Source organism: Rhineura floridana, chromosome 11 (genome assembly GCF_030035675.1).
Source record: "Rhineura floridana isolate rRhiFlo1 chromosome 11, rRhiFlo1.hap2, whole genome shotgun sequence".
NCBI lineage: Eukaryota > Metazoa > Chordata > Lepidosauria > Squamata > Rhineuridae > Rhineura > Rhineura floridana.
In genome coordinates, this window is record NC_084490.1 from 23,933,930 (window position 1) to 23,957,058 (window position 23,129).

At 45.6% G+C, this 23,129-nt stretch overlaps 1 pseudogene; it reads right to left on the reverse strand.

Moving 5' to 3' along the window:
* Nucleotides 1–7,917: 7,917 nt before the first annotated feature.
* LOC133367526 (serine protease 27-like) lies at nucleotides 7,918–21,876 on the reverse strand (annotated as a pseudogene).
* Between the last annotated feature and the right edge of the window lie 1,253 nt (nucleotides 21,877–23,129).

Consider the following 23,129-nt stretch of genomic DNA (forward strand, 5'->3'; position numbering starts at 1 on the left):
GCAGAGGGTAGTCCGGCACAGGGGAGGAAATGGGCCATCTTGGTGAACAGGTCTATGACTATGAGGATGGTGGTCATTCCCCGGGAGGCCGGTAAGTCCGTGATAAAATCCAGGGAGACCGAGCGCCAGGGCCCTGGGGGGGTAGGCAGTGGGAACAGGAGCCCCGGGGGCTTGCCGGGGTGGCTCTTGGCTCGCTGGCAGGTATCACAGGCCGCTACATAGTCCTTGACGTCCGCTTGGACCCGGGGCCACCAGAAATCCCGTAGGACTAGGTGGAGGGTTTTATACGTTCCAAAATGCCCTGCAGGCTGGCTGTCATGGCAGAGGTGGAGCACCTCTCCCCGCAGAGCTCCCAGGGGAACGTACAACTGGTTCCGGTGGTACAAGAGGCCCTGATGCAAGGAAAAGGGGCTGTCCCGGGCATGCGTCCCTGACTGGAGCTCTCGCTGCTGGGCCAGGGCATAGGGGTCCTTTTGCTGCTGCTCCTGCACCCGGTCCAGGAGGGGTTGTGGTTGGTGGGTAGCGGCGAAGTTCTCTGGGCGGAGGATTGGGCGAAGGGGGCGATCGACCTGCTCGGCTCGGTATTCCAGCTTGTGAGAGAGCGCGTCTGCTAGGGTGTTTCGGCGGCCAGGGAGGTAGGTGACCGTGAACTGGAACCAGGAGAAAAACAGGGACCACCGGATCTGGCGTTGGTTCAGCCGTCGGGCGCTTTGCAGGTGCTCCAGGTTTCGGTGGTCCATTCGTACCTGGACCGGATGGCATGCCCCTTCCAGGAGATGACACCAGGTCTCGAAGGCTACTTTGATGGCCAGTAACTCCTTCTCCCAAATGGTGTAGTTCTGTTCCAAAGCGTTGAGTTTCCGGGAGTGGAACGCACAGGGAAGCAGGGACTGCTTGCTCCCCACCGGCTGGAGTAGGACCGCTGCCATGGCCTTATCGGATGCATCGGCCTCTACTATGTAAGGTCGGGTGGGGTTGGGTTGCTGGAGGATGGGTTCAGACGTAAAGGCATGTTGGAGGCGCTAGAAGGCCTGTTGAGCGGCCTCCGTCCAAACAAACTTCTCTTTACCTCAAAGCAGGTCTGATATGGGTGTGGTGAGTTCGGAGAAGTGGGAGATGAACCGGCGGTAATAGTTGGCAAAGCCCAAGAAGCGCTGCACATCTTTGGGGCTTCGAGAAGCTGCCCAGTGGAGGATGGTCTCAATTTTGGCGGGGTCCATCTGGATACCCGAGGGAGAGATCCGATGGCCTAGGAAATCCACGGTCGTGAGGTCAAAGGCACATTTTTCGAGCTTGGCGAAGAGGCGGTTCTCCCGCAGGTGCTGCAGCACCGTTCAAACATGCTCCTTATGTTCTGAGGGGTTCCGCGAGTAGATCAGGATGTCATCCAAGTAAATCACCAGGAAGCGGTCTAGGAGGTCCCGGAAGATGTTGTTCATGAAGTGCTGGAAGACGGCAGGAGCGTTGCACAAGCCAAAAGGCATCACAGTGTACTCAAAGTACCCATAACGGGTGCGGAAGGCAGTCTTCCACTCATCGCCCTCCCGCATACGCACCAGTTTGTAGGCCCCTCTCAGGTCCAGTTTGGTGAAAATGCAAGTGCCCCGCAGCCGCTCTAATAGTTCTGGGATCAGGGGCAAAGGGTATCGATTCTGAACTGTAATCTGGTTGAGGGCTCGGTAGTCATTGCACAGCCGGAGTTCCCCACATTTCTTTTTGACAAAGAGGACCGGGGCGGCTGCAGGGGACGTGGAAGGGCGAATGAACCCTCGGCGCAGGTTCTTGTCTAGGAACTCTCTGAGGGCTGCCAGTTCGGGTTCCGACAGGGAGTAAAGCCGGCCCACAGGAATCTTGGCTCCGGGGAGCAGGTCAATGGGGCAGTCGTAAGGACGATGGGGTGGCAACTGGTCTGCCTCTTGCTTCCCAAAAACATCCTCAAACTCCCGGTACTGTTCCGGTAAGGCCTCTAGCATGGAGCTTGCCTCCCGGGTTGTCAGGATGCGCTCCTTCGGCCTCCAACAGTTGGCTTGGCAATAGGGGGATCCGAGGGTCAGTCGGCCCGTGGACCACTGGATGATGGGGTCGTGCCGCTGGAGCCACGCCAGGCCCAGCACGACCGGGAAGTGGGGCGTGGCAGCCAGGTAGAACTGGAGGCTTTCGTGGTGCTCCCCCAGGGCCATGTCGAGCGGCACTGTCTCCTGTACTACAGGGCCTGAGGTGAGAAGCCGGCCATCAATAGTCTCCACAAGGAGGGGGCGGCAAATGGATTGACTAGGAACCCGGTGGAGCTTGGCAAAGGACACGTCCATGAAATTGCTGGTGGATCCCGAGTCCAGCATGGCTGGTACTTGTAGGGTACCCCTTCCGGGGACTGTCAGCGAGATCAATATGGTCAGATGCTTGGGCAGTAAGGAACTGAGGTGGCAGGCCCCTTGAACCACGAGGTTGCCCCGGCTCAAGGGCCTGTGGAGGCTGGGGCATGGGCGTTTCCCGAGGCAGGAGCTGTGGGTTGTTTCACGGAACACTGGGCTGCAAAATGTCCTGGGGCCCCGCAATACAGGCAGAGGCCCTGCTGCCGGTGTCGCAGCTTTTCGGCCACAGAGAGACGTGGCCGAGCCCCTCCCAGCTGCATCAGTTCTGCTGGGGGTGTAGGGTCCTTGCCAGCGAGCTGCTTTCCAGTCTCCCGTCAATCTGGAGACACAGGTGTATGAGGGCGTGCAGGGTTCCAGGGCATTCCGCCCTAGCTAGCTCGTCCAGGAGCTCATCTGACAGCCCCTCCTGAAATTGGTCCATGAGAGCTGCTTCGTTCCAGCCCAGGTTTTGTTGCAATAGACGAAAGTCTGTTACATATTCCCCCAAGGGGCATCGGCCTTGCCGCAGCCTGCGTATGCGGCGGTTGGCTGTGGCTGATTGGACTGGGTCCTCGAACATAGCCTTCAGTTCTCTGGTGAAGGCGGCTAGGTCGTTGAGCATGGGGCTCCGCTCGAGGAGCAGGGGCGTGGCCCATCTAGCTGCGGCCCTGGTGCACAGGTTAATCAAGAATCCCACCCGGGTCTTATAATCTGGGAAGGCCTCTGGTCGTAACTCCATGAAGAGCTGGGCCTGGGCCAAGAAGGCTGGGAGCTGGTCGGAAGCCCCAGTAAATTTCTCTGGGAGAGTCACAGGGCACTTGGCTCTCCCTGTAGGGAGAGGGGGTGGGGCTGCTGCTAGCTGGGTTTGCAAGCCTTGGATGGCCAACAGCAGCTGGTCTACTTGTGAGCGCAGGAGCAAGTTTTCCTGCTGGAGTTGCTCCATGGTCAGCACTTCCCCCACTTCCTCGTTTGCCTGCTTTGTTTTGGGCTGACTGCAAACTGTCAGCTCTACACTGCATCAGCAGTGCCGGGAGGGGCTGGAAATTCCTGGGTGGTTGGCAGGGAAGCAAAGTCCTTAGCCAGCAGTCTGGCCGTAAATCTGCCAGGTCTAGGAGGAGGGAATCTGATAAGGGCCAGGCCTGTCCGAAGCATACTTGCCGAGTCAGGAGTCCAGAAGCGAGGTCAGTAGAGGTCCGGGATCAAGTGCCAAGGGGTCAGTCCAAAAGAGGTTGCAAGGAAACTAGGTATACAGAAAGCCACGCCTGACGTTGCTGAAGTGAAGGTGTGCCATATAAAGGGCAGGTTTGACAGCAGGTGTGAGCCCTCAGCGTTTGGGCCTTAAGGGGACAGGCCTGACTCTCTTCTGCCTGACCTTCTGCCATCTACGTTCTGCAGGTGAGGGGGGAATATCTTGTTCACTGTCTGTGTCTGGCTGCAGGGCCTCTGCTGTCCCTGGGGTGCTCTGCAGCTGAGGGGGAGAAGGAGCTGGATTCTCAGGAGGCTCCTCCGTGTCTCCTTCTGAGTCTGCTGCTCCTGGGTCTGCTGCTGTTACTCCTGAGTCGTCCTCATCTGAGGAGTCCTCTGACGGGGCCATGACACCGTGCATAATTTTATACACTTCTATCATGTCACTTCTGATTCATCTTTAAATTAAAAAGCCCCAAATGCTGCAACCTTTTCTCATAGGGGAGTCAGTAAACAAATAGATTTGCAAGGTCCACAGTTCATGCTCAATGGAAACTAGTGTCTTCCATTCACACAAGTAGGCATCCCTCGGGGAAGAATAAGTGTCTCTGTTTTCTTGTGGCGCCGCCCTCTAATTTTACATTTTTACTCCCAGAGCTTGGAAAAGTACTTTTTTGAACTACAACTCACATCAGCTCCAGCCAGCATGGCCACTGGATTGGGCTGATGGGAGTTATAGTTCAAAAAAGTAACTTTTCCAAGCTCTGTTTACTCCCCATGGTTGCTCAGTTATTGGGCATGTGCAAATATTTTTGACCTGCGCAGTATTTCCCCTCCCTCCTGCCCCCACTGCTTCCTGAAGTTTGGCTGTTGAAAATAAGTTTTTATTTATTTATTTATTTATTCAACTTATTAGTTGCTTATCTGGCTGAATTGTCAGCCACTCTAAGCGACGTACAAAGCAGAACATGTAAACATCAAAACATTAAGAGACTAACAATAAAAACTAAACAATAATGTAGAAGCAACAAGTTCCAATAATAATAGGGCTTCTCTCCTGTATAGTCTGGAGGTGTAACTACAGATGGAGGTTTCTGGTGTGAGCATCGAACCAGTGTGGCAATAGTTCATTTGCAAGATGTAAAGCAACATCCTCCCCCAATCTTAACATCCAGCAACTCCAAGAAAGAGAGGGGCGGGACAACAGGCCCCTCGAAATCAAAACGAACAGGGCAGTTCTCAAGGAAGCCATGGCAGAGTGGGGTCATCTGCCTCCTCCTCTTCTTCCCTTTCCTGGCTCTCCATCACAGTTCTTTCAATTGTGCAAGCAGCCCTCCAATCTTTACACTAGTCTGTTAGGAGGAGAGAATATATTTTGGGAGTTGATGAGAAGTGGGCTCACCGGCCACCACCACCACCTTTCCTTTTCTCTTTGCTATCTTATCATTTTCCCAATCTCTTCTATTATTTTATTATGATTTTTTGCTTTGTGGAGAATTATCGATATTTATTCATGAGCCTCCACTGATATCAATGTTTATTCTCAGCTCTGTAATGATAGAAAAAACATAAAAGTATTGATCACATTATCAATGAGTGTGCCCCCCTGGTGGCTGTTAATGATCAGATTCCTTTTCCCTATGTTATCTTATCATTTTTCCTACTGGTGGCCACACTACTGAGTCAAGGTAGATTTTGCAGCTTGTTCACTTAAGGAAAAAAGATGCAGGAGGTAATACACAGGCACCTTCTTTCTCCGCGCCCCTTGCTTTGTCTGAGTTAATTTTTCCCTGCAGGGAAAAAAAAAGCAAGATATCGATATTTTAAATAAAATATAAATATTTTAAGAAAATGTCAATATCAGTTTTAATATTAATATAGAAGACTTCCATGTAACAGGTTTAATATTAATAATACACTGAATGGACACAGACTACTCACACCCACAACCCACAGTATGTTGTGAGCAGTCATCAGGTTTACCAGTTCCTTCCACACATGCCAATGATGTACTGTCAGCCTGAAGCATTGATGCAGGGGTAGCCAGCGTGGTGCTTTCCAAGTGTTGCACTACAACTCCCATCAGCCCCCGTCAGCATCGCCAATGGCCAGAGATGATGGGAGTTGTAGTCCAACAGTGCCTGTGGTGCACCACATTGGCTACCCCACCAGTTTAAAGCTTCATTCCACCCAACATCATCTGCAGGAAATTTTCTCTGGAATCTCCCATATCATGTATTTCCTGTTTCTCTTCCATGCTGCACCCCTTTTTCTTTTGTGTTGAACTTCTTGTAAGATTGTAAGCCAGTGGGCAGGGACGTTTTGTTTTCAATTTTGGTACAAGTCTATACCTGCCAGGCAGGCAGCATGCCATTTACAAATACAAACCATGATTTGCATATTTGATTGTTGGAATTACATTTCTCAAATAGTTGCTGCCAACATAAATCAAGCTAAGTAATTCTGAGACCTGATCTGTGCTGGCTATTTGCTGCTCAAGGAATGAGATTTCAGTGTTTTGATAGCTGTGTCTTCAGGTGGGAGGTCCAGATAGATACGGATGTTCGATTGCCTGACCTTCCAAAGCAGAACCTCTATCAGGTTTTGAGCCTTGTGTTTCCAGGGAGGAGATTGTGGCATGCAGACTGTCTGGCAGTTAAGAAAAACCTCCAGTCACAATTTTGGTTTTGTTCTTTATATAAAGTGTTCAGACTGTGGTTGAGCTCTTCCACCCTCTGTCTCTATAAAGTTCCTAGCTCTTATCTGCAGTAAGACTGAAGAGCTAGCATGGTACCCTCCAGAGGTGACTGGGCTACAATTCAATTAATTCTGAACATCTGTTTCTCCTTCCTAGTTCTCTTCCAGAGGTGAAAAGTTCCAGAGGTGAGGGCTCCTGTTGATTAGAGGGCAGAGGGCTGCACTGACTGTTTCCACAGTTGGAAAAAAGCTTAGCATAAACCCTGGCATGTGTGTATGCATGCACAACCTGTATGCACGACGACTACCATGCTATGTTGGCAAGGGCCAGTAACAAGCCAACCCAACATAAAAGAGGTCATCACAAACAACTGGGATAAATTACATAGGGATGTATTAGACGTAAAATATACAATATGTAAGAAATAATGAGATATGATAGTCTTCCTCATGTTTCTTTTTATTTACATTAATGTGTCATTTTTGAAAGAAAACATCAACAAGGAAGAGCATGGCTTACAACACTGAGAAAAACTCCCAAGCATGAACATGATTTTGAAACAGTCACATCCAAACCATACCTTTAAAGCACTCTTATACAACTTTGATAGTAGTGGAAAAGTCTGGGAACTGGGTGCTGGGAAATGTAAACCTGTGAAGTCAACACCCTTAACAAACTACAGTTCCCAGGATTCTTTGAAGGGAGCCATGACTGTTAAAGTGGTATAAGCATCCTTGAAATACATGGTATGTATGAGCCTTATGAAATGTTTCAGCTGCTTCAGCTGCTTTCTAGTTTAGGGCGACATCCTTCCTTATATATCATTGCAACATTGGAACAGCACTGTTAAGCATTTTGAATGTACTTTGGAGAATGATGTAAAAAGCTCCAAATGAAGGTACTTCCTCAAAGTAACTCACATATAAATATATAACATTATTCATTTGCAGATCCAATAGGAAGCTGGTCCAACTGCCCATTTTCATAATTCTGGGTATTTCTGCATGTTTCTGTCAACATGATCAGTTAAGCAAAATATGCAGCAACTGTACAATCACACAGAGTAAGAGCACTAACACATTTATAAATACTTATAAATATCATATAACAATCTTTTGATGATTTTATCATCAACAGCAATGTACAAGGAGTATACAAATACCTGAATTATCATACATTAAAAAAAGGAATTCAAAAGACTTCCTGAAATTAAGATCAATTAAATTAACAACTCACTATCAAACATCCCAGGTGCTCAGTTTATGTACTACTTCTTTCCACATCATTTAGACCTTTCAAGGAATCTTAAAAAAGAGCAACTGCTCTGCATGCAGAAGGTCCTGAGTTCAATCCCCTGCATCTCCAGGTAGGGTTGGGAAAGACCTGCCTGAAACCCTGCAGAGCTGCTGCCAGTCAGTGTAGACAGTACTGTGCTAGATGGACCAATGGTCTCACTTGCTATAAGGCAGTTTCCCATGTTCCTGTTGTGGCCCTCAACCAAATTGCTTGCTTGAATAAATAATTGTCAGATCTCATAGGACTCAAATCACTATTGATTAATAAAGCAATTTAAATGGGTACTACAGATGTGCCTAAATATAGAACAAATCTAAATTGAGCCCCACAAGCACTTTGCATATATTCCATATAGAGAGTTGGTGGGCTGAAGGCAGAAAGATAATCTCATAGAAGGGTCAATGCCAGAAATGTTAGGAGGAGTGTCACAGCAGGGGCATTCTGCTGTCTGCCATTCACGCTGCTGCTCCCACTTGCAGTTGTTGTGCTGATCCCACCATTTCTACACGTCACAAAGTTCAAATTGGGTATATACTGGTAGATCCAATTGGCATAGAAAGGTACTGAGGAATAGACACCAGGGAGGCCGGGTAGAGCACAGCCGATCCCCCAGCTCACAGTCCCAGCAAGGATCCAGCCTCCATCGCATTTGCAAACCAAAGGTCCCCCAGAGTCACCCTGTAGAAAGAGAAATGGGAGTTAGTCCATGGTTACAGGAAACCTCCTGAGATCAAATTTTGGAGACTGGTTAGATGAGGGAGTTGGAATAAGCTACAAATTTCATCTTAGTCGTGTACTCACTGGTAACCTAAGAAGAATTTTCTCTCAACTTTAGTGTACCTCCCACCCCACCCCAACATACAATGTGAGGATAATACTACTAGCCTCCTTTACTGTGTTGTAATGAGCTGCAAGACTTTTTTTTAAAAAAAGAGTGCCATTTACATTTTATTACCATTTTATTGTTTATGAGGTTTGCAATTGTTAATCAAGTCATTGATTAGATTACTCATAGAATCAAATAATAAGAAGGGACCTCAAAGGTCCTCTAGTCTAACCCTCTGTTAATACAGGAAATCTGCTGCTGCTATAGCATCCCTAATAGCTGGTCCTCCAGCCTATGTTGAAACACCTCTAATGGAGGAGAACCCATCACCTTCCAAGCTACTCTGTTCTGCTGTTGAGCAGTTCGTATCATCAGGAACTTCTTACTGTTTAGTCTAAATCTCTTTTCTTGGAATTTTAGCCCATTGGTTTGGGTCCTATCCTATGGAGCAACAAGAAAAAAAAGTCCATTCATCTGTTTGAAGACAGCTATTTTATTTCCTCTTAATAGTCTCTTCTCCAAGCTAAAAATACATAATTCCTACTCCCTTCTTTGTACGAGTTTGTCACCAGACTCCTTGCCATCTTTCTAGTCCATCTTTGTTGTCCTTCTCTGGACGTGTTCAGATTAAAAACATTTTGATAAACTAAACAGGTGCCCTGAGATTTTAATGAATGAATGGGCAGGACAAAGCTTCTCTGTCCAATCCTGTCAAAATATCCCGGACGTTCAAATGAAGTATTATTAATAACCCTTTTACAGGGTTATAATGAAAATATTACCCTAACTGTGGCCAAATTTATAAACTTGGCCATTCAGCTAAGGAAGAAATTTTGTGGTCCTTAATTTAGTGAACCATTTATAATTATGGGTTTGCAACCCTATTTTATAAACTATTTTAACTATAGCCTAAACTTACCTTACTGTGTATAGGAGTACTGGAGTTGAGTCAAAGAGACAAATAGACTAAACGTATACAATATACATAAGTAAGTTTTATATTTTGATACATTGTATTTTGGTCTTTGTGTTTGTATCTATGTATTTATGAGTTTAAAAGGTCTGTTGACTTCTGAATAAACAATTCTATTTTTTCACTCCAAAACAAGTAGTTAGAAAGAAACAAAAGGTAGAAGAGAGTATGAACGGGAAGGATACTCCAGTGGTTGTGACATGCAAGGTGTGTGCCATGTTTGTTTTCTTGTCTGAGAACAACATGGCGTACATGTGCAACAAGTGCAAGCTCGTGGCACTGTTGGAAGAAATAGTGAGAGGACTGGAACGGCGGGTGGCCACACTGAGGACAATAAGAGAAGAGTTCTTAGACAGAACGCTGGAACAACAGCAGCAAAGAGAAGTGGAGGTGGAAGAACAACAGCATGTGGTAGCAGAAGAGGAGACTGCTTTGGAGAGGAACAACAAAGTGGAGGAAACTCCATGGGAAAGAGTGACAGTTAGTAGCAAAAGAGTTAGAAGACACACTTCACCAGTGGAACTATGGAACCACTTTCAACCACTCGAGGATGAGGCTGGAGGACAGCCTGTGGTGGAAGAATTATAGGAGACCCCATGCGACAACGAGCAAGAGGCTGAAGCTCAATCAAGCAGGGGCAATGAAACCATGCCCCACAACAAGAAGAGAAGGGTACTAGTAGTGGGAGACTCCTTACTGCATGGGATCGAAACCCAAGTATGCCGAGAAGATCCGTGGACTCCCCAAGTATGCTGTCTACCAGGAGGATGGATTAGAAATGTGACAGAAGGGTTGCCATCACTCATCAAGCCCACCGACAGGTATCCCTTTCTCCTTATCCATGTGGGAACAAATGACACTGCCAAATGGAGCTATGAAGAAATCACATCTGACTTTGAAGCTCTAGGAAGGAAACTCAAGGACTTTGGGGCCCAGATAGTTTTTTCCATCCATCCTTCCAGTACTTAGAAGAGGAGTAGAAAGGGAAAGAAAAATACTCCGTGTGAATGAATGGCTACTAAGGTGGTGCCAGTGTGAGAGATTTGGATTCTGGGACCATGGGCTATGCTTCCTGGAAGCTGGACTGCTGGCAAATGACGGGTTGCATTTCACAAGGACTGGGAAGAATGTGTTTGGCCACAGCATGGAGAAGTTCATCAGGAGGGCTTTAAACTGAATCCTAAGGGGGAGGGAGATGTAAACTTGGTGGTAACGACTGATGAAGGCTTGTGCACAGTAATGGGAACAGAGAGATTGGGTCTAATAGGGCCCAGTAACAGGCCTCAGAAAAATATAGTAAGGAAGCCAAACCATAAATCACATGGTCTTCGATGTTTATATACTAATGCGCAGAGCATGGGAAACAAGCAGGACGAACTTGAACTCTTAATACAGGAAGGTAATTATGAGTTGATAGGTATAACTGAAACTTGGTGGGATGACTCCCTTGACTGGCATGCAGCAACTGAAGGATATAACTTGTTCAAAAAGAACAGAAGAAATAAAAAGGGAGGCAGAGTCACACTATATGTTAATATATATATATATCCCTAAACAGAAATACAGGAAGATTAGTTTGGTAGTTCCACTGAGAGTATCTGGATTAAAATTAATGGGGCAAGTAATAAAAGGAATGTGGTGCTTGGAGTCTACTACTGACCACCCAATCAAGGAGAAGACAAGAATGTAACTTTTGAAAAGCAAATGGCCAATGTTTCAAGGAGACGTGATGGAGTAGTAATGGAGAAACTTCAATTATCCGGATATCTGTTGAGAGACAAACTCTGCCAAACACGGCCCCTCCAAGAAATTTCTGACTTGTGTTGGAGATAACTTTCTTCTACAGAAAGTTGAGGAAGCAACCAGAGGATCAGCTATCCTGGACTTGTTTCTAACCAATAGAGATGATTTCGTGGATGAAGTGGCAGTTACGGGAACTCTGGGGGAAAGTGACCACACCATACTTGAATTCTTGATTTTAACAGAAGCAAAAGCTGAGAGTAGCCATACATGCATCATGGACTTCAGGAAAGCTGATTTTAATAAACTCAGAACAATTGTAAGTATGGCTCCATGGCAAGCCACCCTGATGAGAAAAGGAGTCCAAGATGGGTGGGAGTTTCTAAAAAAGGAAATTCTAAAAGTGCAATGACAAGCAATTCCAACAAGGAAAAAGGGGGGGAAACAGCAGAAGAAGCTGTTGTGGTTTCACAAAAAGATTAAAGATGACCTGAAAACAAAAAAGGACACATACAGGAAGTGGAAAGAAGGCCAGACCACAAAGGAACAGGCAGGTATCACGGAATTGCAGGGATGGTGTCAGGAAGGCTAAAGCTGAGAATGAGCTGAGGTTAGCGAGAGATGCTAAAAGCAACAAAAAAGCTTTTTTCAGCTACGCCCATAGTAAAAGACAGAGAAAAGTCTATGACCCTCCCGGGAAACATGAAGCAGGATTGGAGTTTGAGATTGATAGACAAACGGTCAAGGAATACCTAATTACATTGAACAAGTTCAAATAGGCAAGGGCTGATAAACTGCATCCTAGGGTATTGAAGGAACTGGCTGAAGAACTCTCAGAACCGCTGTCTATTATCTTTGCGAAATCATGGAGGACTGGTTAAATGCCGGATGACTGGAGGAGAGCTAATGTTGTCCCTATCTTCAAAAAAGGCAAAAAGGAGGAACTGGGGAACTACAGGCCAGTAAGCCTAACACCAATCCCTGGAAAAACTCTGGAGCAGATTATAAAGCAGTTAATCTGTAAGCACCTTGAAAACAATGCGGTGTTGGCTAGGAGCCAACATGGATTTATGAAGAACAAATCCTGCCAAACTAATCTTATCTTATTTTTTGATCGGGTAACCTCCCTTGTAGACTGTGGGAATGCTGTGGACATAATATACCTCGACTTCAGCAAAGCTTTTGACAAAGTGTCCCATGACATTCTGATTAGCAAGCTAGCTAAATGTGGGCTGGATGGAACAACTATCAGGTGGATCCACAGTTGGATCCAGAATCGTACTCAAAGAGTACTTATCAATGGTTCCTTCTCAAACTATTGTTAAATTGTTCTCAATTCTTCTCAATCCTTCTCAAACTGTTCTCAAATTGTTTTTAATTTTTTTTTAAATTGTGTTTTTAAATTGTTGTTAAATTGTTTTTTGTGTTTTAAAATTTGTATATTTGTTTTTATTGTTTTTAATTGCTGTAAACCGCCCAGAGAGCTTCGGCTATGGGGCAGTATATAAATGTAATAAATAAATAAATAAATAAACTAGGCAGAAGTAACAAGTGGGGTACCACAGGGCTCGGTCCTGGGCCCAGTGCTCTTCAACATTTTTATTAATGACTTGGATGAGGAGGTACAGAACATTCTTATCAAATTTGCAGATGATACAAAATTGAGGGGCACAGCTAATACTATGGAAGACAGAAACAAAATTCAAAGGGACCTTGATAGGCTGTAGTATTGGGCTGCACAGTTATAAGATGGGGATACTTGCCTTAGCAATACAACATGTGAGAAGGATCTTGGAATTGTCATTGATCCCAAGCTGAATATGAGCCAACAGTGTGATGTGGCTGCAAAAAAGGCAAATGCTATATTAGGCTGCATTAACCGAAGTATAGTTTCCAAATTGTGTGAAGTATTAGTTCCCCTCTATTCAGCACTGGTTAGGCCTCATCTTGAATACTGCGTCCAGTTCTGGTCTCCGCACTTCAAGAAGGATGCAGACAAACTGGAACGGGTTCAGAGGACGGCGACAAAGATGATCAGGGGACTGGAAACAAAGCCCTATGAGGAGAGACTGAAAGAACTGGGCATATTTAGCCTGGAGAAGAGAAGACTGAGGGGAGATATGATAGCACTCTTCAAGTACATGAAAGGTTGTCACATAGAGGAGGGCGGGGATCTCTTCTCAATCGTCCCAGAGTGCAGGACATGAAATAATGGGCTCAAGTTGCAGGAAGCCAGATTTCGACTGAACAGCAGGAAAACCTTCCTAACTGTTAGAGCCATACAACAATGGAACCAATTACCTAGAGAGGTAGTGGGCTCTCTGACACTGGAAGCATTCAAGAGGCAGCTGGACAGCCATCTGTCGGGAATGCTTTGATTTGGATTCCTGCATTGAGCAGGGGGTTGGACTCAATGGCCTTGTAGGCCCCTTCCAACTCTACTATTCTATGATTCTATGAATGAATTAAATACAAGCACTCATAAAAACTGCAGATTGGAAGTGCAATCTTGAAAGAGGTGGGATACCTCTTCTACGATGATGTCTGTTGCTACACTTTCATGCATTATCTTGTTTGCAAACAGACTGTGCCTTTTTCTTTGCAGATATGGTCCAGCCTTCACCTTCTGCTTTAGGAACCATTTCCCAGCTAGCCCAAGGTTGTGAAGGAATGGCTAAGGCTTATGTTAGACATTCAGTTTCAGTTTAGCAAATGTATAATGCAGCCTTGTAAAGAAGCTCTCAAGGTTACTGTCCTGAATTTTGTTTTTACTAACCTTCTGAGCATTTCTATGCTGTGCCTAGAGCAGGGAGATTCCTTCCTCTAGCAGCCCTCTCTTGGTTTCTATGCTGGGCACAGAGGAGAGATGATGGTGCACTCCATCCCTCCTCTGCCAGCCTGTTCACTTGCTTGCATGACATGCCTTGTCACCTGTGGCTCCTAGTCTAGTGTTTAAATACAAGGCTAATATATTGCAGTTTTTTTTAATACCAGGTTTCTTCCAGCATGAGGAGGCCTGTATAGGTACTGCTTATCTGAGAGGATTACATTTCTGAACTGTTCATCCTTGTGAATAAAACCAGAGCTTGGAAAAGTTACTTTTTGGAACTACAACTCCCATCAGCCCCATCCAGTGGCCATGCTGGCTGGGGCTGATGGGAGTTGTAGTTTTAAAAAAGTAACTTTTCCATGCTCTGAATAAAACCAAGACTAAAGATGGGATATCTGTAACCCTCTATATGTTGGTGGACTCCAAATTCCATCAGCCTCAGCCAATTATCAATGTTGAGGAATGATGGGAGTTGTAGTCCAGCAGCATGGAGGGGAGGAAGGCACAGGTTCCTCATCCCTGAGCTAGACCTGTGGTGCCTATTCCATCCAGTTTGGGGGGTGTTCCTGTCCACCACAGGCAACAGTTCTAAGAAGAGCAGGTTATGGCGCATCCTACCTGGCAGGAATCTTTGCCACCTTCTAGGTAGCCAGCACAGATCATATCAGGTTTGATGGGATTTTGAAGTGGCGGCTCTAAATTGGCGGTGTTAAAGAGAAAGTTACATTTGTCGTGGTCTATGAGTGGCACCCTCACTTGCTGGAGGGTCATTGGGTGCGGCAACTCCACTGTAGGAGGAAGAAAACTCTGTGTTTATTAGGGTTATGCATTGAATTCAGGCAGATACTGAATCACAAGCTGAAGCAGGGTGCCTTAGATGGATTTTAGGCTTGTCAAAGGTGAAGCCAGATCTCTGTGATATGGCACTATTTGAAGCAGGGACCCTGAAGCACCTCAGTGATCCAGATATAAAAACAAAATGCTGAAGAATCAAGAGTCTCCTAAACACAAAGTGTCTAAGCTTAAAACATAAAAGCACCAGTGTGGGGTGATGGGGGAAAAGAGGGCAAACACCAGGGTAGAGGGACAGCTATGTTGTGAGTAACAGATCAACCTTGTAATTACAGGAAATAATACTACTCAGAAAGCAAAAGCCTCTTAGTTCTCCTCCAAATTAATTAAAGGTGCCTAGCACAAAGGTTCCTGGACCTATTTGTCTGCAATTGGACAGGTTCCTTACTTAGGGGCACCTCTCTCATGTGGCACTTTTCAGAACAATTGGCCATGATGCACTGGGAAAATTAAGTGATTCCTTTTTTATCCATCCTAGAACAGTAATAGACCTCTTGCAAAAAACAAAACAAAAACCCACTGCAGCTATTCTTTTGAAATTTAACAGGATTCAAACTAGGGTTGCCAGGCCTGGCCTCCAAGAGGTCTTCTGTATCTTTAAAAGTTGTGCAGGGGGAAGGGAGAATTCCACCTTGTGGTTTTTCCCATTACAGAGTTGCCAGAACACCTGCACTTGGCTGACTTTCTCTTCTCCTAAAGATACAGGATCAGTCTCAGGCCATGGACCTGGCAACCCTAATTCAAACTCTCAGAAAGGGTATCTTGCTTGCAAATTTCATTCAGTCCTGCCCCAGCACAAAAGCCTCTGAACTTATTTGCCTTTAATTTTGGTGGGCTTTATCCTCTCTGGAAGGTAAATTTTATTCACTTCTGTTGAAAGGGAATACAAAGCCATTGTTTGTTTTCCCAAAAGTGAATCGGAGGAAAAAACACAGTATACCTAAGCCCTTGAGCTGACATGCCCAGCTTCTGAATTGGGCTGAGCTAAATCAGTTTTATGACCCACCACCTCAGGATCTAAACACTCCTAGTGTTTATGGAATGTAAAAGCAGGAAACTTAGCATGCCTTCTTACACATTAATAATTTTAGAGCTTAGCATTGAGCCCACTGTGCTCTTTCCCCCCACAGTGAGTTTAGAGGAAATTTATTTTCCTGGCTTTCAGCAGAAGGAGGAGTAGCATTGCCCTCCCGGGGAAGGCAAGTGTTTAATACTTGCTTAGTGCCCTTTTCCTGAGCTAAATTGCCCTTCCCCCAAAGCTATTGATGAGACAAACTCCTGGATGATAGGTCTGTTGGCAGGTATTAGCCATGACAGGAAAATGGAATATGTACCGTTAAGAGTAGCATACCTCTCAATGCCAGTTTCTAGGGAGCAACAACAGTGGAGGGCTGCAGCCTTCATGTCCTGCTATGTGCTTCCCAAAGGCATCTTACTGGAGATGCTGGACAAGACTGACCTTCAATCTGCAGCAATTTGTGATTTTTTTAAAAATAAAAAAATCCTTGTGAAAATTCATCAGCATTTTAGTGTGAATTTCTCCTAATAAACACATTTTTGTATGCAGTTTTGACTAGTACACACCCTTGCAAGCAATTTCCCCTAATATAATGCATTTTATATGTTAGTTTCACCCATATATTAATTTTTATGCACACGTTTCCCGGTTATATGCATTTTTGTAAACATTGCTTGGTTGGAGAACTGCATAGAAAAAATTGGATAAGTGTGAATTTTGAAGGATGGCTGTGTTTCAGGTCTCATATTGGTTCCCATAGGGTGAATGTGATAGATTCACCTTTAAATGTGGACTGAATCAAATTTCTCCCCTATCTGTACATATCAATGCCATTTTTGGAGGCATAGCTGTGGGTTTTGTCATATCTAGTTCTATCTGCAAATATCAATTTTTGCTTTCTAAGAGCAGATGGATCTGCTACACCAATGTATACACTAATAGCTGCCTATTTCATATAGTTTATTCTGTATTTATTATTTAAGGGGAGGGGCAAAACCAAATAGGGACATTATGCTGCACTTCCCTGACCACTGTGCTGAGATTTCACCAACCACTGCCCAGATATATGCGGGACTTTCCAGCATTAAGGACTAGAAACTTGAATTTTAAAATCAATTCCTCATATAATCAGGCTGGTTTCAAACATGGGGCTTATTGTGTTAGTTTAAAATTTCTAAAATTCCTTTTACACTGCAGTACCTGTTGCATTAAGGAACGGTAGTTTTTTTGGATGATATACTGGCATTTTGCACAAATTTCTTTCATACAACTGCAATGAACAATGTCTTGTTTTAGTCCCTCACCTGTTATACACATGCGCACTGTAGTTCCCCACTATGTAGGAGGCCTAAGATCTCATTCTGTCACCACGCAACCCCTCTCCCTTTAGCATCTGACACATATATATCTATATTATTTATTTATTTATTTATTTATTTATTTATTTTATTGCATTTTTAGACCGCCCCATAGCAATAAGCTCCCAGGGCGGTGTACAACATACTAAAACAGGTTAAAATACAAGTGAATGTAAATACAATACACAATAAAACATAATTAAAATTTTCAATTTTAAAATTCAATTTTTTAAAATATTTAAAATGCCTTGGCGAAGAGGTAGGTCTTTACCTGGCGCCAAAAAGATAGAAGAGAAGGCGCCAGGCGTATTTCATCAGGGAGGGCGTTCCATAGTTCGGGGGCCACCACTGAGTTGTATATATTAGTTGTATAGACACAGGGGAGTGTGTGGGAAATGCTGCTGCTACCTGTGCCTATGCCGGAATACCGGTAAAATTTTCGTCAGGCAAAATAAAAGTGCACCTAAAGGGCAGGAACACACTGTATGCTGGGATGCCTGTCTCATAAGTGGCTGCAGCTACTGAAAAACTCCTGTGATTTTCCGGGTTCCCAAGCTTGCAAACGGATTATTTCTGATATCATTTATCATGAAAATTTGCACTAAACTTGCACTGTATTCCACTAGAATTCCAGAACTTGCTTGTACATCATGTGAAAGATCAAATATAAGAAATCGTCAGGATAACAGAATACAGTGCAGTGTGAAAGCAGCCCTCGTGGCAATACTAAGGTATGATTGAAAAGTATGAGTGACCAGTAATTGCCTTTTCCTTCTGCTGTTCTTATATAATTGTGTAAGAGGGTTCAGTTTTGCCAACTTCTGGTGAGAAAAATTTAGCACTGCCAACCTCCTAACTATTGTGAACCTTTTGCTTATGGAATGGGACCTGTGTTCCTCTGATGTTGTTGGACCACAAATCTCATCATCCCTGACCCCTTGGCTAAGCTGACTGGGGCTGATGGGAATGGGAGCCCAGCAATATCTGGACAGCCAAACGTTCCCCAGCCCTGGCATAAACACCTATGGTAGTGGGATAGCATCCTTCACCACATCTGGGGGCAGCAGCTTAGCATAGGACAGATGTTGTGGACTATAATTGTTTTAAATTTTTTAAATTGTGTTTTAAATTGTTTTTAAAAGATGTGTTTAAAATTTGTATGTTTGTTTTTGATGCTTTTAGTTGCTGTAAACCACCCAGAGAGCTTCGGCTATGGGGCGGTATACAAATACAATAAATAAATAAAGAAATAAATACAACTCCCATCATCCCTGACCACAAGCAACAGTGGCATGGGCTGATGAAAGTTGTGGTGCCCCCCTACAACTGTGAAATATAACTCCCATCAGCCAAAGCCACTGTTGCCAATGGTCAGGGTTGATGGATGCCCCACAACACCCACGGAGCATCACCTTGGCACAACTTGCCTTAGGAGAAGCAGGGCACAGGCTGCATGTCATACCCATCTCTGTCCTCCAACACATCCCTGCAACCCTCCAGCATCTTCCACTTGAGGCACTTGTCTTACACTGTCTAATGTTAGAAATGGCCCTGTAAAAGTGCCATGTACTTGGTGATATGAAAGTAAGCAGAGTCTGAAGAAGCAGCATGACAAAGAATACTTCTCCCTTTCCTCACCTCCAGATAGAATGTCTCCCCATCCAGTAACCCAGCAGCTTGCTTCCATAGAGAACCGTACAGAGGACTCCGGCAGGCAAATGGGAGAATGTAGTCAGTGAAAGTCACCGGGGACATCAGCTCCACTAAAGCAATATCCCCACGGGAGCCCTCACTGCTGAAGTCAGGGTGGTGGATAATCTGTTGGATACTAGATGTCACTGTGTTATTTGAAGCACTCAAGAGTTGATAGGCCCCCAGCAGCACATCCCAATGGGTGGTTTCGATATCAATGCTATAAGTGTAGAAACAAGAGCAATAGATTGCAAAGCTGGTCTTTGGATTTCCTCAAGATGTGAGAGCCATATTCAGTCATAGATCTCCTGCCAACATGCCTAGTACAAAGGGGAGCCCAGGGCCATAGCAACCCAGTGGAGAAGGGCCAAAGCTAAGTGGGAGAGCAGATGCTTTGCATGCAGAAAGTCTCAGGCCCTGCCTCCAGCATCTCTGGGGGGGGGAACAGTCTGAAACCCTGCTGTCAGTCCATGTAGACAATCCTGAGCTAGATAGACCAAAGGTCTGGCTCAGTATTAGGCATCTTCCTATGCTTCTATGACCCTGAGGCCAGTGGTGGTCAGAGGGATGGCACGCAGAGGGTGTCACTGCTCACCTGCTTTCCCAATGCTCAGCGTTGCTGCTGGTTCCTGAGAGGGAGAGGGGTGAGGTGCAGGGGGCTCAGCGTGGTACAGGTATTGCAGTGGAGCCAATCCAGTGCCTCTGCTGCCATGTTTGCACCACGCTGCCCGCTGCCCACTGCCCACTACTGCCTGAGATGACAAGTAAGACTCCTTCATTTCTCTGAGTATTGTTAATTGTGCATAATGATGGAAGAGATCTTTTTATTAATCCATCATTAGCATGCACCCACGCTATATCTGTCTCTGCCAGGCCAGTGGGTGGCCAGGATGGGCACTGACCAAGGGCTCATGAGCTCACAGGGGCCCCTCACCAGCAGCTGCACTGGACCTGGTCACCTCTTCCCGTCACCCATCTTAGTTGCTGTGGGGGCCTGCTAGTGCTGTCTGGCGCGACTTGAGCAAATGGGTGAAGTATGGGTACTTGCTCACTCATGCCAGAAAGCAGCAGCTCCTCTTCTCCTGCAGGAGTTGCCAGTGGGCGAGGTGGGAAAGGATGGGTGGGAAGCAGGGAGGCTTTTGCTTGAACACCTGAGAAGGAAAAGGCACATCTGTTTCTGCTGCTGCCACCTCACACAACATTAGTGAGCGCCCACCCCTTTCATCTCACATAGGTCACTCATTTGAGTTGTGCCAGGCAGCAGCGGTGCCTCATCCTTCGGTATGCAATGAAAGCCTTCCTCCTTCTCACCTCTCATTTCGCACTTCAGAGACCTGCCACATGCTGGCAACTCCTGCAGCCCCCCCGAGAGCAGCAAGAGTGGCGTTGGCAGCCTCCACCAGGGAGGGTGTGCAGTGAAGGGGAGCCCTAGAGGGGTCTGTGAGAGAGGGGGGATAGAAGGAGGGAAGGGCATGGAGGTGAGGCAAAAGAGAGGGGTGTTGGGGGCAACAAGGAGCAGGAGGGTTAGGGGTAGCAAGAGGGGTTGGAGAGAGAAAGAAAGTGTGGGTGTGAGGCAGGAGGGGCTGGTGACGGAGAAAGAAAAATGGCATGGGAGAGGAGGGATTGGGGTGCAGGAAAATGGAGGGATTGAAGGGATGAAGGATTGGTGAGCTCGAGATAGAAATGAAAATGGGCCCATGGGACATGAGAAGAAAGAGATGGATATGGGGTGGGAGAGGCTGGTGAGTGAGTGAGAAGGTAAGGAAAATGGGGGTATGGGGTATGGCTGGGATGAAGGAAAAAGGAGGGGTAGGAAGCAGGAGTGGCTGGTGAGTGTGTGTATGAGAGAGAAAGAACAGGTGTTTTGGGTGTGAGGGTGTAAAGAGAAAGTAGGTGGTTAGAAGGTGGTATTGCTGTAGACACCAACTCAGCAGAGGTCAGATGATACAAAGATCCAATGACATTCAACCTGAGCCTATAAAGGTTGCAACTTGGGTCTGGCTCCACAGTTTGAACAACTTACTGCTTAGGCATAGACTAAGCTACTCTTTGCCTGCCTGTCCCCAGCTGCATGTTTTGCTACACCTCATGATCTGAAACTCCTTACTGTAGGGCTGATGGGAGTTACTGTAGCATGGGTGATACATCTCAGGCGCAGAGGCCAAAGGTAGCTTTTCAGCCCTCTATATGGCCCTCAGGATTCTCCTGAGATCCCACCCCTTCTTCCAAGTCTTGCTCCACACCCTCTTCAAGTGCTTGCGCTGCCTCTTGCTTGCCTGGATGGAGAAAGGTGTACATAGGAATCTTTGATTTTTGCATGGTTGGAATATAGCCTACTATACAAAGGTTAAGAGTTGCATCTGCTACTTCACTGACATTTGCCTCTGGCCATGCTCACCTCTGGTACATGATCCTTGCCCATGAGGCACTGTAGCCCTCAGACTGAAAAAGATATCTCAGGCCTGCTCTATATCTCCCTGTGAGCTACCTTCTTCTCACTCTGTTATTCATTCCTCTGTCAGGCATTGCTTTGGAGAGACCAAGGCACTAAGCAGCTGTTAGGCCAGGGATGGCCAACCTTCTTGGGCCAGTGGGTACATATGGCATTTTGAGAAAGTACAGGGGTGCCAACCACAAAATGGCTGCTATGGGGTATGTGGCCTAAAATAAAATGGCCACCACATATAAAAGAGACAGGAGAGGATATTTGCTGAGACTTTTTGTGGATACCATAGGAGGCACTGGGAGTAGCATTACTGCCTTTGGGTGACACACTGAAGACCCCTGTGATAGGCATATTAGCTTGGCCTTGCCTCTGTCTCTAGGGTGAAACTTTACAATGGCTTCACAGCTATGTACACCAGATACTTACAAAGGGAAGCAGTGAGCTGCTGATAGCACCCACTGCTTGGCTATGAGGACACCCCCACAAATAGGATTGCCATCATATAAAATGCTGACTTGCCAGGGCCACGACAGCCCATCGTGGGAAGCTGGCTTGCCCCCAACAATTCGTTGAGAGTTTACAGGCTTCCCACAAACTGTGGAGGAAGGAAAGAAAAGAAAGGAATTTTACACATGGGTCACAATAATCCTAAAATGGAGCTCTTACAGGGCAAGAAGCACTGAAGCACATCACGAAACAAAAGTTCCCAGTTTCAGTCAATACAGAAGTATTTGTATGTGATCTTGTAAAGAATGTTTTCAGGGATTCCAGTGGGTTTATTGGGGGTCATGGTAGCAAGTTAATAGTTCACTTTTATTGCCTTATTCATTCTCAACTCATTTCTTTATTTGCGGTCAATGATCCGTCATAGAATACAACATTACAAAAGGGTAAAAAAAGGTTAACAAAGAACTTTAAAAGGAAGGTATATCTTAAACAGCTAAAGTGATATACTGGTTACTCAGGATGAACTTTAAAGCGTAAACTTTGTGTAGCATGCAGGAATTTAGCAACTCCATTTGTTATTCCCCTGTTAGTGCCTGAAATGAGGTAACGTATTTTATTATCAGGCGACATCCATGAGACAGTTTCCACTGGTTTTTTAAAAAATTTATGACGTATATAGTTATACATAGGACACAATAATATAACATGTTCAAGTGTTTCAATACCGCCAGATTCGCAAGGGCATAAGTGACGGTCAGGGGGAATCCCCTTGTATCTCCCTGTCAAAAGTGCAGAATTAAGAGAATTAAATCTGGCCCTTGTGAAGGCCAGACGGAGATTGGGTACTTCAAGGTAATCTAGGTAGGGAGCCTGCTTATGAGATTTGAAATCCAGTTTAAAATATGCTGGAGAGCAAGTTTTGGTGGCCTCGTTGTTGGCAATTTGGAAGTCGATATCATTAAGACGGTTGCAAATGGATATTCTGGCCGAGGAAAAGGTTTGAGATGACAGATAGTCATAGGATAGACCAATCTGGGAAAGTTTATTCCTAATGTTGTTATTCCAACAGGAAATATGGATATCGTTCCACATGTGTGCTAGATAACCCAGGGGGGGTTCATAAGAAACTTTGGTCCAATATTTTAGGGCAAGCAGCCACGCTTGGCATGCTAATGATGGCAGGCCAGCTTTATTGCCTTATTATTTATCAATGTGATATGTGGCACAGTCTTACTTGCCTCACTTTGTTTGATGGGACTTTTTCCCAGGTAGATGTTTGCCATGTCTAGGGATGGCTGGAAGTATCAGCTCTGGTTTCTCACCTTTGCGATCTTAAGTTGCACGTTTCCACTTTTCCACATCAGTTTGACTTTTTTAAAGTCCTCATGAAAATTCACCAGCATTTTAGTGCAAATGA